This window comes from Papaver somniferum, chromosome 5 (assembly GCF_003573695.1).
Source record: "Papaver somniferum cultivar HN1 chromosome 5, ASM357369v1, whole genome shotgun sequence".
NCBI lineage: Eukaryota > Viridiplantae > Streptophyta > Magnoliopsida > Ranunculales > Papaveraceae > Papaver > Papaver somniferum.
In genome coordinates, this window is record NC_039362.1 from 10683262 (window position 1) to 10690340 (window position 7079).

The window sequence follows — 7079 nt, forward strand, 5'->3', positions numbered from 1 at the left end:
ATACATGTCTCGAACAAAGCTACTAGCCTTAGGCTAGACATCAGGGCCGTGCTAGTACTTAATAGGGATATAGCATTTTCGAAGAATAAGATAGCATTTTTAAAGAATAAGATGGCCAAGATTCCAATATACTGCTAGCAAAATAAACTTGCGGGTTTTTTCTCTGGATAGCCAAAATTAAAGCCATAGTTTGATGGTGCAGTAGTCACTTTTTTGGTACATCCTCTCTAGACGATTAATGTACATTTCTACCGTTTGCTTCGTGCATTACATTTCTTAGGCCAGCCCTGACCACTTGTTATTTATATAACCATTGGGTTAGGTTTTGCATGATCCCTTCTTGTTACTTTTTATATTAGGACAACACTGGGCAAATTAATGGCGTCAATACAATGTTGCAATCGATTGTTTAACTTATTCAAATTCACTTTCTAAGTGTATAAACAATTTCGATAGAAAGGCTGAAATAAATTACAAACCAAAAATAAATAAAAAATAAAAAAACATAGACACGAAGAAAGTCCATTTCATGCTTCAAAAAAAAAAAAAAAAAGTCCAGTGATCTTTATTGCCTATCTATCATAGTAACCATGCATCACTATCTGCAGAAAAACTCCAAGTTTGAACGAATCAAAGATGCTTGAATACAGCTGTTGATTCACGGTATTAGAATCATGGATGTTTAACAAGAAACCACAAGTAATAACTGTTGATTTATACTATTAATGACATCAGTATTTTGTGGTCTATATGAATCCAACCCCTCCATTTTTTCTCCCAATCTCTTTCTTGGGGAACATTCTGTTTTAATGTCTTTTAGGCTATTGATGTACATTTGTATGTGAAGAAGGCCGCGGCCACTGCCATTTGTGTTGGTTTCTACAACAGCAATATTACTACTACCATGTCATGTATACGCACAACCTTTACTTGTTGCTAAAGTCATTTGAACGTGCATATATATATCGTATAGAAGTACAAACTTTTCCAATTCACCATTACATTCCGGAAAAGGATGTTCCGAAAATTATTAAAAACCAGAGCCAAGAATAGAAGAACTTGTCTAGCTGAATGCTGAAATTGAATACAACCTGCAATGCCAAGCAAATGAATTATGACCGATTTTTTCATTACTTTTACATTTTGGTAACTAGCGCAACATTGTTACCGTCACAACATTGTGGTAACTAAGACAACCCTGGTATAAGCCTTATTGCAACAAGATAACCAGCTGGTAAACAAAAATGATTCACTCTTATCTTATTGCTGCTAACGGTGATCACATATCTTAATGCACGTAACAAACGGTAGAAATGTATACCAATGTGGTCTAGAGAGGATGCATGTATCAAACAACTGTGAAAGAGAAAATGGGTTTGGGTTATTTAGTTGTTGTAGACCAAAGAATACTGACTGCTAGCTGTTAATTATTTATTTAATTTAAACATAATAATATCTACTACGGATTCAGCTCTCGAGGAAAAGAGGGGATCATTTTTGTTTATTTTGTTGTTCTTTTTGAGATTTTTGGTCCTAGTATCTCCTTGCAAGTATCGGTTTGGAAGGGAGATGGATTTCTTTTTGACGGAAGAAGATCAAATTGTTAGGGTAAATAATTTTGGACACATGGCCGATTACTATTGGTAAATACATCAAATAGGTAACAGACCGCTCCTCGTTTATAGTACAGTAATATCTTACTATTACAGGTCATGCAAGTGTCGCACAATGATTACGCGTTAGAGTGTTGCAGGCCAAATCATTACTCTACCGTTATGTCGCAATGCAAAGCCATAATAGTAGTATACTGTATAGACTGTCAAGCACTAAGATAGTGGCACCCTGCAGGGCCAGTGAAGCGCAAAGGTGGCGCTACACTGTAAAGACATTTGGCTAAGTAATGAAGCTTATTGGCCAACACAATGAGGCTTCATTGAGGGATTGACAAGACATGGCCAAAGTTAACAGATGCAACATGCGATGTTGGCATTGATGCATATCCGTGGAATTGAGTTGGCCCAAACTCAAGGATGATGCAAGAGTGAAGAATAGGCCAGGAGTTGGTCTAAGGCATTCGTTCAAGGCTGGCCAAAGCTTGAACAATGCAAACAAGCTAACAATGTAAGAGTGGCATTGTTATTGTCAAGCAAATTGGCTAAGTGAAGCATATGACGCATGAGCAACCAGAATGATCTTAAAGAGGTGGCTTCGATGATTGAAGCACAAGGATTTTCCGTGCATTAGCTTAGAGTGATAAGCGTGCATGGCCAAGATAGCTGATCTTTGGAGCGAGGCAAAATTCAGTAAAGCACAACAATGGTGCAATATGGCTCAAGTGACGGTTAGAAGTTCAACAATATTTACTCTCTCTCTTCTCCGATTTTTGTCGATCTTCTATAATGGAGTTTCTAAGGGCGATTCTATCCAAGAACTCAACCTTCTTCTCGTTTCAATCATCTGTGATTGATTCAGTTTAGAAGTGTGTTATTCTGAACTTCTTCGCTGTCCAAGGACGGATTTTTGATCCTTCCCCTTGGGGCCGTGATTTATTGGGTAGTAGAGTTTCTTCGTCGCTTTTAGGTTTTTTTGTTTAATATGAAGGTAGATCAAATCCCTTCTTTAGTTTTTACTTCTAAATCATTTTCTTTCTTTTGGACGGTCTCTGGTTTGAGATGTACAGAGAAATTCAAAAACATCTCAAATAACATAATTCTACTAAGATTCGCATTACCTTGGTTTTCGGCAATTCTGATGATGGAGTTAGATGGAGAATTTGGAGTGGGTAAAATATGGTCGAAGAGATTTAATAAAATTGTAATACAGATTCATTGATTGGAAAATACTTCTGGAAGTTTTTTAAGAATTGATGAGATCCCTCCATCATCATCTCCAAGAAGTTTCATCTGTATTCCATACGGTAGGAATGGTCATATTTGGAGAAAATTCTTGGATTCGTTGAATCCTTCTTTGCTTTCCACTAATAAGTCATCAGGTGAATCTCTCCAAGATTTTAACTTATCAGATAAGAATTTTCCAAGGTTATCATCTCCAAAATCTAATGAGAGGGATGTAGAAACCCAATTGTTTATTTTCTGATTATTGGCTAATCAAAGTTCATTTATGCCTTGTGTTTGTGGTTGTGCATTTGGTTTATTAGCATGTTAAGTTTGTGCAAATCAGAAGAATTGCACCTAGAGTACATTTTCATTTGTTTCTTTTTGGCTAGAAATGTGGCGGAGTTTCACTTCGACACCTAGGGTCCGGGTCCTGCTTTTGGTTGGATAAGTTTTGTTTGGTATTAGTTTTTGTTTTTCTATTAGGGTGAGTGTTTCTGTAGGCTTGTTTTTGATGGTGCCAAACTTAGTTTACTGACGTGTTAGGAGCCTGTGCAAGTCTGATTTTTTATAAGCTTAGTCGGCATCCAATTCGGATACGTGGCGAACTTCCTTTTTGACACAGTGGCTCGTTCGTTTTCGTGGGGATATGTTCAGAAACAAAAGAGTAAAATTAAGAAAACATAAATTATTGAAAATTTCCATCAGAGAAACATTTTTTTCTTCTCTTCCTTCAAACGCCTGTGCCACTGTTGGATCGAGAAGAGTTCAGGTGAAAAACCCAACTCGTGAACCCTAACCTAGGTTTCGTAATCAACCAGTGAGAGAAAAAGGGGTGATGAAGTTGATACTCTTGTATTAGTAATCTCAGTAGCAACTTGAGGAAGGGGATTTGGATGTTCTTGACTGAAACTTAAGGTATGATTTAACTTTGCTGCTACTTGTTCAACTGTTCAATTCTACATGTAGAGCTTATTGAATGATTCTACGAACTCTATTACTCTCCAATTTTATCGATTTCTGTTTTGGAAACATTTAGGGTTTTTCTTTTGAATTCGATTACTGTGATATTTTAGGATTAGAATTTGTTAGAGGTTGGTTTTATGAATCTACGAATTATCATGAAACTTGGGTTCTGGAAGAAATTGCTGGACTGAACTAAACATCATCATATTAGGAATTCTCTCTATTGTTGTCAACCTCTGAGTGAACAGTTCTAGGGGTTATAATCGAAATTGAATTTTTGTTCCATGGTTACTGTTTTAGAATGGTGTTAGAACCCGAATGGATGCCAAGACCAATGCATACGAGTCACAACGAAATCTAGATTCTACATGAAAGTTAGTCGAACTGAAACGAACAATTATTGTAGATTGTTCTTGGTGTTGATGGATACTGCCATGGCTTGATATATGTTGTTTTTAACTGATGATTCATGATACGGGACGAACTCTGTTAGAACTTTGACTTAGATTAGATATGTGCGACCATGTAAGTAAGTGTCAGTTTTCTTAAGAGAATTATCTGTATTGAAACAGATCACATCATCTCAGAATTTTGTGTTGTCATGTAACTTTTCGACTCAATTTTTAGGGCTCTAGATAATAGTCTGAAATAGGGCTTCTTTTAATGAAATTTGGTTCTCTGAAGGGCATATCAATTGTGTTAATTTGTGTTGTGACCTGAGCTACTTGATGTAAGAGATGCATACTTCGATAACTATTATGCAATACTCTTGACAATCTTTTTCAGTGAATTTGACTTGTATGCATCTTAAGCTGTTTAAAATTCTATCGATAAGATTAGTTCATTTTCTGAACAGGAGTTCCAGCATGTTGTTCGATGGTTCAGTTAGAACTATGCCTTCGAATTATGCCAGCTTGTGTGTCCTACTTTTCACAATCCTGGCAGTTCTAGTTTTAAGAAAATTTGACACTTGCAACTTGATTTAACCTTAGTTCTTACACAGGGATTGTAACATATTGAACTACCAAACTTTAGAGACTTTTGTTGCTTGATTTAGAGTCGAATTGATTGAGTTTTCACAATTTTAGAGTTTATTATGAAATCTGGAAATTTCTGGTAACTGCGGTGAGTAGGCGTCTTTATGGACTTTTATAGGTATGCTAGAAACCGATTTAGTTCACAATGTCCTAATGAATGTTGTAGAGGAGATTGTCATCTTTCTATGGAGTTATTGATTGTTTAATTTGAATCGAAGATGAACGTTTTATGAACTCTGAAACTTAGACCCTCGCGCTGTTTACCAGGGTGTTAGAGGCTGAAATTGAAGTGAGTTTTAATCAAACTACATTGTGCAGGTTGTATTGTTTGACTAGGTGTTTCTGAGTTCAGTTGGCGGATTGTGAAGATTGAGGTTTGGGTAACGGTTTGAGGTGGGAACTTGCATCACTCTTTCGTGACCATTGATGGCTTTGCAAAATTATGTTTATGCACTTTAACAAATTCATGCATTGTTAGTCTTTATTCTCGAATACTTTGTAGATTCTGTTGGTCTTTCCATCACTTGGAAATGACCTGATTTGTATTTGCTTTGCCTCTGTGATTGTGTGGGAAATAAGAATTTCCTTTTTGTGGTTATAGGACACTGCTCCTTTTTATAACTACTTACATTCAGCTTTTATTGCTTAGAGTGGGTCATCATGGTCTTGGTGATAATCAATAGCTATTAGGTGTGAATTGCCGATTAGGAATTTACAACCATATTATACATTGTTTGATGGAGTAGTTCCATATACATGACTGTATTTGTGTGCGTTGGTTTCTTCTGATGTTTAGAGTACATGCTTGTTTATTCCAGTGAATGAAATTTGTTACTATCGTTTGAAGAAAACTTGCATTCTTAAAATTCAACTTTAATGATTGTGTTTGAGTAGTGTAAGTATCCATTGGGCTTGTTAGCTCACTCTTTCCACCTCTTTATTAGTAACAGGTAGCTCTGATGTAAGTGGTTTTGATTCGGCCGAAGAGGAAATTGACGTTTGGGTCGATTAAGTGGACTTAACTTTTGCTCGTGTGAGATTGTTGCTGGTCTTTGTGTTTTTTTTTTTCTCTTGCAGTCTTGTAACTTTCTAAAGGTGCTTTCTTTTTTGAGTTTTTTGTATGTAAGCGAGTCTCTATCTCTTGAATGTGTATATTGTGTATAATGTAAATTACAAACAACACACTGTAAATTAGATGGTTATGTATAATATGAAAAGTCTAGTTTTGGTCTGGGTTCGTCTCAGAAATGCTAGCTCAGTTTAATAAAGTTTTGGTTTAGAACCCTAATTTCTGTCTTTAAGGAAAAAGGGACGCTACAAGGGATTTTTATCATCTTGCGCTAGCTGTTGAAATTCATTCATCACATGCTGGATGGAGCAAAATTGGATTGGATTTGCAGAAAAGATTAAACTGGAAAAATAAAATAGCCATAAGAAGCATTCATGGGAAGCTAGGTTTTCTTTATGCAGATTCTGCAAATGTTTATAACAATTTCAAAGAGGAACAATTTTTTACGCTGGGGAAGACAAAAATCTCATTAAGAGATTGGAGGGTTGAAGATGCGTGTATTGGTAAAGGAATACATTCAGAAAATGAATTCTGGATAGGTATCCGAGGACTGCCATTTCATCTTTGGAATCATCATTCTTTTAGCACTATTTATGCTCATTGGGGTATTTTTATTTCTTTACATGCTGATTCTGGAAGTTATTCAAAACTAAACAGATGTTTGATCAACGTAAAAGTCCAGTTGGATAGAATTCCGGCAGCTGTTTTGTTTCAAAAGTTTTGGTTAAGTATCGAGTGGATTCATGACCCTCAATTTTATCTTCTTAATCATAAACCCAAAATCAGATCAGCTATTGTTGTCATTGATCAGAATCTTGATCATGAAGCTCAACTGAAGTCCAATCCAAAGGCGAGTTCTCAGGCGGCGAATCATTCTAGTGCGAGTTCTCTAATAGCATAGAGAGTGTGTATTGTGCAAGTCATGTGAGAGTCGTGTGCTATGCACGTGTGAGGTGTAAGAGGGTTGAGAGTTGACAGAAGAATATAAAGTCAAATCTGTTCTGTATTTCGATTAATGATTCTTTTCAATCAATTTTTTTGAATCTAAAATCGTAAGCAATGTAGAAACCAGATTTTCCTGTGTTACTATGGTATCAGAGCCTAAAAATGGAATATTTCAAATTCAAACTTCTCTTCCACGTCAAATCAGACGCTAAAAAAAGCTTAATAAGG

At 36.1% G+C, this 7079-nt stretch overlaps 1 long non-coding RNA gene across 1 annotated transcript; it reads left to right on the forward strand.

Annotated features, from left to right (window-relative positions):
- Positions 1–3526: 3526 nt before the first annotated feature.
- On the forward strand, positions 3527–6068 carry LOC113277260. The gene is made up of 3 exons (XR_003324820.1): positions 3527–3752; positions 5156–5230; positions 5788–6068. It is a non-coding gene; the product is annotated as an uncharacterized LOC113277260 (long non-coding RNA).
- Positions 6069–7079: the final 1011 nt, after the last annotated feature.